Source organism: Loxodonta africana, chromosome 2 (assembly GCF_030014295.1).
Source record: "Loxodonta africana isolate mLoxAfr1 chromosome 2, mLoxAfr1.hap2, whole genome shotgun sequence".
In the NCBI taxonomy this organism is placed as follows: domain Eukaryota; kingdom Metazoa; phylum Chordata; class Mammalia; order Proboscidea; family Elephantidae; genus Loxodonta; species Loxodonta africana.
In genome coordinates, this window is record NC_087343.1 from 135,505,394 (window position 1) to 135,517,513 (window position 12,120).

Below are 12,120 nucleotides of genomic sequence, written 5' to 3' on the forward strand. Positions count from 1 at the left end.
ATCTGAGCTATTAAGTGATGCTGGAGACAAGCTGGGTGGCTTTGTCAACAACCCACCCAGACCCAAGTGGGGTAGAAATTAGAAGCTGCAGCAGTCTCCATCACTCTTGCATAAGAAGGAGAAAGTGTCTACAGCTCTTGGTGGTCTATGGAAATCATGACATTCACTTGCTGCCCTCCTCAAAAGTGTCTGATAGGATTCCCTCAGAGTTTCAGGAGAACGTCCTTAGTCAGGCTAAGCTTGGCCGTATTTCTAAAATCTCCGAGATGAATTTTCAGGCTTGTCATAAAGTTAAGACTAAGATCTTAGAAACCGTTTATAAAAGGAGAACCTTGCATATAATGGAGACACTTTGGTATAGAAAGGATAAGAGAGTTCATTAAGGTTGTATGGGAAATGAGGTAGAGAGCTGGAATGGGGCCTTGGGTCCTCCAATACCAGGAGGACTGATTCTGTAGATCCACTCTTAGGATTGAATAAAAATGAAGCAAACCAGAGGAGCACATTTAAAGAAAGAGAAGGCTTGAAATGTTAAAGCAAACTTTATTCTTTCCTGGTTATAAGAGTCACTTCTATGACAACAGAACAGGCTTACATTGAAGTTTCTCTTTTAGAGCAGTGACAGAGCAATTAACTAATCTCTGTGTACAGTTCACTGTGCTTAGTGCTTTGGAGAATCCTGAGAAGACCAGGTAAATGCGAGGAGCTTACAGCCCAGTGAACAAGATGATGTGTAAAGGATTAGCCACTGTGCAAAGTCAAATAAAACAGGGAATGACCACAGGTTATTTATGCCTAACAAATATTTGTGAAAGAATAGATTACTTGGGCATAGATTTTCTCTTTATTAGTGAATCTTACCTGATTTCTTAGTTATCTAGTGCTACTATAACAGAAATACCACAAGTGGATGGCTTTAGCAAAGGGAAGTTTATTTTCTCACAGTCTAGTAAGCTAGAAGTCCAGATTCAGGGTGTTAGCTCCAGAGGAAGGCTTTCTGTCTCTGTCAGCTCTGGGGGAAGGTCTTGTCATCAACAATCTGGTCTAGGAGCTTCTCATTGTGAGGACCCTGGTTCCAAAGGGTGTGTTCTGCTCCTGTGCTTCTTTCTTGGTGGTATGAGGTCCCTTAAGGATACAACCTAGTCTTGGTAGATTGAGTCCCACCTCATTAACATGACTACCTCTAATCCTGTCTTATTAATGTTATAGAGCTAGGATTTACAACACAGAAAAATCAGATCACATGACAAAATGGTGGACAATCATATGATACTGAGAATCATGGCCTAGCCGAGTTGATGCACATTTTAGGGGGACACGATTCAATCCATAACAACTGTTTGGGCAAAACCAAAAAAAAAAATTATGAATTATATATTGGCAAATAACACGTCTTGGTTGAGGTGATATGATTGAAGTGTCACAGCCAGTTGTGTTATACAAGTGCTTGCCTTTATTTTTCTAAAAAAAAAGTGCAATTTATACAGATAGGAAATGATTAGTCCCATTCTTTTCTTATATTTCACAATTTAAGTGAACATTTTCATATAAATGTAATCGTTTTACCATATTTCTCCTTTGAGTATTTGTTGCAGGGAGATGCAAGTCCTTCTCAATGCAGTGTTTATGTGGAAAACTCAACATGATTGAAAACGATTATGTGCCAGGTATTGTCACAGGCACTTTTAGCATTTTATTCCATGTACTTATTGCAGCAATCCTATAAAGAATTGTTACTATTCCCATTTTACAGATGAGAAATTGAGTTTTTGAGAGGTTAAGTAATATGTCCAAGGTCACATAGGTAATGAATGGCACAGGCGGAATTTAAACCAGACCAGAAGACTCCAGTATCCATGCTCGTCTTCTTTATGCCATTGCTAAGTGTGCTGTTACGGGAGAAGAGAGAAGGAAATGATTAGCTCCAGCCAAAGCGGAGAGGAGATCTTTCACAAAAGCGGAAATCGCAAGAGAGTATAATTTCGGCAGTCTGCGGACAAAAGAAAGAAGGGATGAGGGTACGGCGTGACACTCAAAGGGACATACACTAAGACTGGCTATGCTCCTGTCGTCTTTCTTTCCCCACCAAGCCCCCTGTGCCAGAGAAGCATATGCTACCTGAGAACAATGGTAAGTAAAGGAGGAAATAGTGATCTGAGCCCTTTCCTTCTGTAAGCAGAGGAGGAAGGAGGGGAAAATGAAGGGGGTAGATTTGAGTAAGAATTCACATTTGCACACAAGCTGAGACTTTGACAGTGAGACCAGAGGCAATGAACACCCTGTCAGTAGGGCTGGGTTAGCTAGGCGGGGGGTTGGGGGGGGTGAGGGGGTGGGGGTGGGGGGTGGGGGAAGCAGCCTGGAATGTCTAGACATGCAATGTATATTACTGACACCCACATTAGATGGCGATTTTTGCTTGCTTGCTATTTCAGTAACAAAGTGTTTCTATTAAAGGAAAACTACTTCAATATTTAATAGGGAATGTGATCTTTTATTAAAAACTATATCAACAAAAACAAAACTAACAAAACAACTAAAAAACTTTAACAAGTAAAGGATGTGAGAGCTAGGTATTTTGATATCAGACGACAGCCATGAATGTTTTGTGAACTCTCTCTGTTTAGGTAGGAAATATTTTTTTTGTAATTAAGAAATTAAAGAGTAAAGATAAGAGAACCTTCACTTCTGTATGAGTGAGAACATAACTCATGCCAAACCACTAAATTCTTATCACTTTCCCATTACCCCAATTTATCATGGTCATCTATCTGCTTATCAGGCTGTGAGGGTAAAACAGCAAAAAGCAAGAGCAATCTCGAGCCCCGTGGAAGAAACCACAGTATTGGGTGTGACCCTTCAAAAGGCATCAACATCGACCAGAAGCTATGTGAATTCTCTCACATGGCAAGAGGTTAGAATGCTAAAGATTAAAGATTTGGTGTTACAAGGAAAACAGAAGTAGCTGCATTTTTAAACAAAGAGATGAATTTCCTCTTTTTTTTTTTTTTCTGAGCTCTTTTTCATGACTGTTCTCTGTACCCCACTGTATACAGAACTGCTTGGCTATGGTTTTCTAAAGGAAAAAAGTTTAATGGAAAAATATGTTATTGAAAAGTTAAAGGATTACTTATTTGTGTTATGTTAGCCAGGATCTCACAGCCTATGTGCCTAGCTGGAATGCTAAAATCCAAAGAAAACAGAATAAGAAGGGAGTGGGGAATTGGGAGATGTGGGAGAAAAAGGTGTGGGTATAGGATTCAACGTGATATGATTGGACACATCATAATAAAGTCTCAAAGCCTCAAACCAGTCCCAGTGTCGATGCATTTTACAGAAATTGGTAGCCCGAATAACTGTAGTTTTCAGCTTTTATTGCAGGGAGCACCTTTCTAAGACTATCTGTGTATAACCCAGATAGACACTGAGAACAGGATGAATTGTAGCCACATTTGAGCTCTTGCTACCAAGGAAATGCTCTCAAGCATTGCACAGGAAGTACAATGGTGTTTACAGATCTACTCCTGGCTTTTGCCCCGAGCACAGATTATCTCCCTTGGCAGAGTTATAAAACCTTCTGTCTTCACTCTAGCCTTCAGAGGAACTCTCATCCTGCAGTGAGAGATGGTGGGCACAGCTTGCAGATGGGAGGGCTGGAGATGGGCAACAGCACAGCACAGCTGCACTGTGGCATACACTGGGTGGAAGCTTAGCCTTCTGTGGATGACCTCTGGAAGAGTTAAGAATATGTCTTGACTGGGTGCATAAGCAAGACCAAGAAAAAGAAACAGAGACAAGGAGCCCAGATCTTAGAAGACACAAAGGAGGATCCAGACTGAACCAGACTGACCCGGAACTACCTCCCTAGCCACACTAAGTCAAGGTTGAGCTTCAGGTTCCTTAGCGGGGAGGGAAGGGAATCTGACATCAACATCTCCGTCTTTTTTAGATCAGGAAGTCCAAACCTGAGGCTCGTAGACCTGGCAAAATGTGTAATTTTTTCTGGGGAAAGGATTCTCAAATGTGTCCAGAACCCCAAAATGCTGACCATTGCTTTAGTATTTGTTATATGTAAGTAAGGACATTGTTTTTAGGCAGGATATGAGTCAAGTCATTCTCAATAAGTCTTTTATTTTCTTAATTTTCATAAAGTTTTGAGTTAAAAAACTCTGCAGTTTTGCCATGTTATTGTTTGAAACTGGGCAGAACTTCCCTTGTTTTGATTATTTCTTTTTTAATTTAAAAAATTATTGTGGTGCTATATATATAACAAAACATTTGCCATTTCAACCATTTTTACATGTACAATTCAGTGCCATTAATTACAGTCGTCATATTGTGCAACCATCATCACTATGCATTCCAAAGTTTTTTTCATCACCCTTAATAGAAACTCAGTACCCCTTCAGCAATACCTCCTGTTCCCTTTCCCACCTGTCCCTGGTAACTACTAATAAACTTTGGTCTTTATGTATTTGCCTATTCTAGATATTTCATGTGAAAGTCAGACCATGCAATATTTGTCCTTTTGTGTCTGACTTATTTAACTCAGTATAATTTTTCGATTCTTGAGTATAGACAAGCTTTAGTAAGCAGCCTCCTTGGTGAACTGACATAATGAGATTTGGTCCCATCTGGATATGCAATAATTACAGCCAAAAGTTGAAACTCAGATGCCTACAAGGATCAGGTAGCTTAATGAAGTGAGTGAACAGGTCAAGGCATAAGATGTTAAGGGCAATTAACACCCTCTCTCGGGAAGACCATGAGCACATTTCAGGAGGCAGCCATGACTTGGCTCCAACTGACCGTCACCATAAAGGAATGTGTTTCTACTGTTGCCAGATTTTCCAGAGTTCCAAGAAGATCTAGAGATAAGATTTTTTACACAAGAATTCTGTTATATTACTGATATGCACAAAAGCACTATGAAATACATGAATCTTTGTCTACTTGATTCAAGACTGAGACATAAATCTTGCTTTTGAGTAACAAGGATTAAATGCTTTTAAAAGTTTAAAAAAATTAATAATAACTTAAAATAATAATATGTAAGCATAGGTAACAAAACCAAACCAAATCTGTTGCCATTTGGTTCTGACTCATTGTGACTCTATAGGAGAGAGTAGGACTGCCCCATAGGATTTCCCAGGAGCAGCTGGTGGATTCGAACTGCCAGCACTTTGGTTATTAGCCAAGCTCTTAATGACTGTGCCACCAGGGCTCCAAGAATAGCTAGGCGGTTGGAAAATCATTACTTTTTTTCCCCCCTCTTCGAAGATGTAATTGATTCAACTATTCCCATAATGCAGAATGTCATTTGGAAGAAGCCCAAAAAGAACATCCCTTTAGATGGTTGGGAGAGACATGAACTTGATCCATAGTATCTAAAATGAACAGACATAACCTGTGCTATTGCTAATTCTAAAGAGCTGTTGACTTCTTTAGAAAAAAAATTCTTTTTTTTAAAGGTGTGTATGGCTAAGAAATTAGGTGATAAGGAAGGGACAAAAAAGGAAATAAACTGCCTAGAGCCCAAGCTGGAGGTCTGTTTCTTTCTTCTTGAGATGGAAAGAGCAGGGTATCAGAAGTCAGAGCAGCAGCAGCCAGGCATAGAGGGCTCATGGCCTTGTCAACAGGGAAACCTGTGGCACTCATCTTGGCCATACAGATGCCTCTTCTAAACATGAGGATTTAGCATGTAGTTTGTCCTAGGACATATACCAAGCCTAGAGTCTCAGTTATACCAAACTTGACTCAGCCACACCCATTTACTCACCCAAGCCCAGCAGCTAACGGGCAATGTTGGAGGAGAGTCCAAAGGAATCTTGTGAGATTTGCATTTCGTTCTTCTAGAAATTCAGTGCTTATAAAAGGGCCTGATTTTACAGTTGCCTACTTCGCAATCCCTTTGCCTTGGTCCTAGCTAAAATCGTCTAAGTGTGCTCTAAAAAACTGATTATAAAGATAACAACCATTCTCAAAGTCAACTCTTCAGACAGGGATTGGACTGGACTATGGGATAGAAAATGATAGTGGTGAAGAGTGAGATTCTTGGCTCAAGCAGACACATGAGACCATGTGGGCAGCTCCTGTCTGGAGGGGAGATGAGAGGGCAGAGGGGGTCAGAGGCTGGCTGGCTGCATGGACACGAACATAGAGAGTGGAGAGAAGGAGTGTGCTGTCTCATTAGGGGGAGAGCAAATAGGAGTATATAGCAAGTTGTATATAAATTTTTGTATGAGAGGCTGACTGGATTTGTAAACTTTCACTTAAAGCACAATTAAAAAAAAACTGATTTTAATGGAGGGAATTATGACATTATTTCACCTGCATTGGACTTCTTTTCTTAAGGTCGATGTTACCATCCCGGTGGCAGTTGCCTAAGAGAAGGATATGCTTTGTGATTACTGTGGACTACTATGAAATAACTGATAAATTTATTTCAACAATTAATACAGTATCATGAATTTTAGTGGCTTTAAAAACAAAACTAAGCTGGTGTCTACATGAAGAGAGACAGCTGTATTTGTTTATTTCCTATAAAACTTAAGTGTTTTAATTTCAAACTCCATCTTGGTTTCAAGTTTTCATGTATTTCTTTCTGTAGGATCAAGTTAAGCCATCCAGTAAAATCTTTCCAGTAATCAGTGAGCAATATTTCTACCTTGTTCTATCCCCAATAGCAACTTGCCTAATATTTTTCTACCTTTTTAATAGTCTCAAATTAGTAGAAAAAGAAAGATTATTTTGTATCTATTTAACAGGGAAATAGTTTGAAACGTTTAGGTACTTCTCACCAACCTAAAGTTAAAAGAGAATTTCTTCATCCTGTATTGCTGTTTAAGGAAACCATTAGTTAGAAAAACAATAAGATTTTTAGACCTCTGAATACAGTGTATTCCTGGATTAATGCAGAATATTTCTTTGAACTCTGAAAATACGAAGAACATTATTCATGATCTGGAAATTCTAAGAAATTTAAAAAGAAAAAACAATCTATTTGTAACAAAATAAGGCATTTAAAGATATATTACAAGTATCAGCCTTAAGCCTTATACAAAAGTTAGAAAACTAACTTAAGTTTTATAATCTTTTTTGTATGTGTGTAGGTATAATATTTTGGAATAAAGACCTGTAGTTTGAGAGGGAAGACTTAAATAGTGTTAAGCGCTATGGCATAATTGTTAAAGCCTTCCTACTTCTAATCCCAGCTCCACCACTTATTATCCCCATGTGTAAAACAGGAAAAATCGCATCCACCTCACAGGCTTATTTTAAGGGTTAATGTGATAATACATACAAAATACTTAGAATAATGCCTATCGCATAATAACCATTGAATGCATGGGTATTCCTAAAAAGAATTTTTTCAGTTTTATTTTATTTTTAAAAAGTTTTGTCATTGTAATAGGTGTGTAGTGAGATCTCACTGTGGTTTTAATTTGCATTTTCCTGATAAATAATCATGTTAAAGGAGGCCTGGTGGTGCAACGGTTAAGCACTTGGCTACTAACCAGAAGGCTGATGGTTTGAATCCATCCAGCGGCTCCATGGGAGAAAGACCTGGTGACTGCTTCCGTAAAGATTACAGGCTAGGAAACCTTAAGGGGTGGTTCTACTCTGTCACATGGGATCCCTATGGTGTGAAATTTACTCAATGGCACCTAACAACTACAACAATAATCATGTTAAGCAACTTTTCATGTCTTTCTTTGCTATCTGTATATATTCTTTGGTGAAATGGCTGTTTAAATATTTTACCCATTTTTTATTTCAATTAAAAAAAAAATCCATGGCAGTGGAGTCAATTCTGACTCATAGTGACCCTAGAGGACAGAGTAGAACTGCCCCATAGTGTTTCCAAAGGGCGCCTGGTGGATTCGAACTGCTAACCATTTGGTTAGCAGCTGTAACTTTTAACCACTGTGCCATCAGGGCTCCTTTATTTCAATAGAGGTGTCATGTCTCCTCACCTCACCCACTGCCTGCAGAAAGAAGGGTTACTCTGCAGTGACAAGGCAGTTGAAAGAGAGATAGCAAGCACAAAACTTTCAAGGATAGTGGCTCGGAGTTGTCTAGCTGGCAGCCACCACCAGCAGTTAACGCACAAGAATAAGGAGATGCTAATAAATCAAACCTTTGTGCTCTTAGAATAGGCAGTTGACTTGGCACCCACGGAAGCTTCTGGTAGAACCTGATTATGGTACTGGTATCTGAGCATGAGGATAATATCCAACTCAGGGGTCAAAGCGAGAGAAATACCCTTCAGCAATATAGACAAGAAGATACACTTTGACCTCCAATAATGTCGCATCTTGGTCACACTGATGGTCTTTTGAGTATTAACTTGGCTAGGCCACCAAAAAAACCCATTGCCATTCAGCTGATTCATAGCGACACTATAGGACAGAGTAGAGCTGCCCCATAGGGTTTGCAAGACTGAAATCTTTACAGAAGCTGACTGCCACATCTTTCTCCTATGGCGTAGCTGGTGGGTTTGAACCATCAATATTTTATTTAGCAGCTGAGCGATTTAACCACTGTGCCACCAGGGCTCCTTCTGAATAGACTACGGTCCCCAGTAATTAAATCAAACGCTAATCTAGGTGTCGTTGTGAAGGTATTTTGTGGATGTGATTAAAGCCCATAGTCAGTCAGCTGTAGTGACAGACAGGTAAACATGTTTCTGGTGTTCTCTGCTTTCAGCCAGGATCCATCTGACATCAGCAGTGATTTCCCTGTTCTATGTCCTCTTCTGAATCCAGCTTGAATTTCTGGCAGCTCCCTGCCAATGTACTGATACAATCACTTTTGAATTATCTTCAGTAAAATTTTACTTGTGTGTGTATTATATTAATGATATTGTTTGATTATTTCCACATTCAGTTGGATCACCTTTCTTGGGAATAGGCATAAATATGGATCTCTTTGAGTTGGTTGGCCAGATAGCTGTTCTCTGAATTTTTTGGCATGGACGAGTGAGCACTTTTAGTGGGGCATCCATTTGTTGAATCAGCTCAGCTGGTACTCCGTCAACTCCTGGAGCCTTGTTTTTTGACAATGTTTTCAGTGCAGCTTGGACTTCTTCCTTCAATATCATAGGGTCTTGATCATATGCTACTTCCTGAAATGCCTGGACATTGATCAATTCTGTTTGGGACAGTGACTCTGTATCCCTTCTATCTTCTTTTGATGCTTCCTGCATTCGACTGTGCAGATTATAACAAATTATGGATAGCATTTCCAAGACTGGGAATTCCAGAACACTTAATTGTGCTCGTAAGGAATCTGTACATAGATCATTTAAACAGAACAAAGGGATCCGTGGTTTAAAATCAGTAAAGGTGTGTGCCAGGGTTGTATGCTTTCACCATGCTTATTCAGTCTGTATGCTGAGCAAATAGTCTGAAAACCTGGACTATGTGAAGAAGAACGTGGCATCAGGATTGCAGGAAGACTCATTAACATCCTGTGATATACAGATGACATAACTTTGCTTGCTGTAAGTGAAGAGGATTTGAAGCACTTACTGATGGAGATAAAAGACCACAGCCTTCAGTCTGGATTACAGCTCAACATAAAGGAAACAAAAATCCTCACAACTGGACCAATTAGCAACATCATGATAAATGGAGAAATGCTTGAATCTGTCAAGAGTTTCATTTTACTTGGATCCTCAATCAGCACCCATGGGAAGCAGCAGTCAAGAAATCAAAAGACACAATGCATTGGGTAAATCTGCTGCAAAAGACCTCTTTAAAGTTTTAAAAAGCGAAGGTGTCACTTTGAAGACTAAGGTGCTCCTGACCCAAGCCACGGTGTTTTCAATCTCCTCATGTGCAAGGGAGAGCTGGACAATGAGTAAGGGAGACTGAAGAAGAATTGATGCCTTTGAATTATAGTGTTGGTGAAGAATATTGAATATACCATGGACTGCCAAAAGAATGAACAAATCTGTCTTGGAAGAAGTACAGCCAAAATGCTCCTAAGAAGCAAAGATGGCGAGACTTTGTCTCACATACTTTGGATGTGTTATCAGGAGGCCTTACTCTGGAGAAAGACTTCATGCTTGGTCAAGTAGAGGGTCAGTGAAAAAGAGGAAGATCCTCAATGAGATAGGTTGATACAGTGATTGCAATGATGGGCTCAAGCATAACAATGATTGTGAAGATGGTGCAGGATCGGGCAGTGTTTTGTTCTGCTGTACATTCGGGTTGCTATGAGTCAGAACCAACTTGACAGCACCCAACAATAACAACATAGTGGGAGATATTATCTTAGATAATCTGAGTGGTCCTGATTCAGTAATTTAAAGACTTATCTAATGTAGAAGAAATTCCACTTGTGGACTGCAGCTCCAGCCTGTGCCCAACAGTTCCAGTCTGCCCTTCCTGATGCCCTGCCATACGGCTTTTGGACATGCCCAGTTAGCCCTCACAATCCCATAAGCCAATTCCTTGTAATAAATTGCTTCATTTTATTTTATTTTTTATTGTACTTTAGATGAAGTTTTACAGAGCAAGCTAGTTTCTCATTAAATAGCACACATATTGTTTTATGACATTGGTTAACAACCCCACGACATGTCAACACTCTCACTTCTCTACCTTGGTTCCCTATTACCAGCTTTCCTGTTGTCTCCTGCCTCCTAGTCCTTGCCCCTGGGCTGGTACGTCCCTTTAGTCTCTTTTTGTTTTATAAGCCTGTTTAATCTTTGGATGGAGAGTGAACCTCGAGAGTGACTTCATTGCTGAGCTAAAAGTGTGTGCAGGGGCCATGCTCTCAGGGTTACTCCAGTCTCTGTGAGGCCATTAAGTCTGGTCTTTTTTTGTGAATTAGAATTTTGTTCCACATTTTTTCCCAGCTCTATCCAGGACCCTCTATTGTGATTCCTGTCAGAGCAGTCAGTGGTGGTAATGGGGCACTATCTAGTTGTACTGGACTCAGTCTGGTGGAGGTCATGGTAGTTGTGGTCCACTAGTCCTCTGGACTAATCTTTCCCTTTTTTCTTTAGTTTTCTTCATTCTCCCTTGTTCCTGAAGGGGTGAGACCAGTGGAGTATCTTAAATGGCCGCTCACGGTCTTTTAAGACCCCAGATGCTACTCACCAAAGTTGAATGTAGAACATTTTCTTTACAAACGATGTTATGTCAGTTAAGCTAGATGTTCCCCGAGACCATGTTCCTCACAGCCCTCAGCCCAGCAATTCGGTCCCTCGGGGAGTTTGGATGTGTCTATGGAGCTTCCATGACCTTGCCTTGTATGAGTTGTGCTGGCTTCCCCAGTATTGTGTACTGTCTTACCCTTCACCAAAGTTACCACTTATCTATTGTCTATTAAGTGTTTTTCCATCCCCACCCCTCCCCTCCCTTATAACCATCAAAGATTGTTTCTTTTTGTGTGTAAACTTTTACATGAGTTTTTAAAATAGTGGTCTCATACAGTATTTGTCCTTATGTGATTGACTTATTTCACTCAGCATAATGCCCTCCAGATTCATCCATGTTATGAGATGCTTTGAAGATTCATCATTGTTCTTTACTGTTGCGTAATACTGCATCGTGTGTAGGTACCAGTTTGTTTATTCATTCACCTGTTGATGGGCATCTAGGTTGTTTCCATCTTTTTGCTATTGCCTTTTCTGCATCGATTGAGATGATCATGTGATTCTTTTCTTTTCTTTTATTTATGTGAGGGATTATGTTGTTTGATTCTCTGTTTTTATTTTTTAATATCTACATTTATTTATATTTTTCTAACAAAATATAATGTTGTTCAGTATTTCTAGCCTCTTCCCAAGCATGTTATGGAACTTAGTTGGGTTTAAATACTATGGAAAGTCCCAAACCAAAAACTGTTATTTTTTTTTCTAGAGTTTTTAGTATTACCATTTTCATATGCACAAAAATTACTTTTGACTTATTTATATAGTAAATGGTTCAGCTAATTCACTTCTTTACTATTTCTCTATGTTGGAGCTAAGGGTTGTGTGACCCTAAGAAGCCATCCTGACCTTGAATTTAACTTTTATTACAGATTTTTCAACATTTGACTTCATGTCAACTAATGAAGATTCTCAAGATACATCTTAAACAGTTTAATTTGGAAATACTCTAAATT

General features: G+C 39.5%; 1 long non-coding RNA gene across 1 annotated transcript in view; it reads left to right on the forward strand.

Annotated features, from left to right (window-relative positions):
- The first annotated feature begins 1,873 nt into the window (after positions 1-1,873).
- The window catches only part of LOC135228601 (uncharacterized), a 37,244-nt gene continuing 26,997 nt past the window's right edge, over positions 1,874-12,120 (forward strand). Inside the window, exon 1 of the long non-coding RNA XR_010319241.1 lies at positions 1,874-2,130. This is a non-coding gene — a long non-coding RNA (uncharacterized LOC135228601). The remainder of the gene's footprint in view (positions 2,131-12,120) is intronic.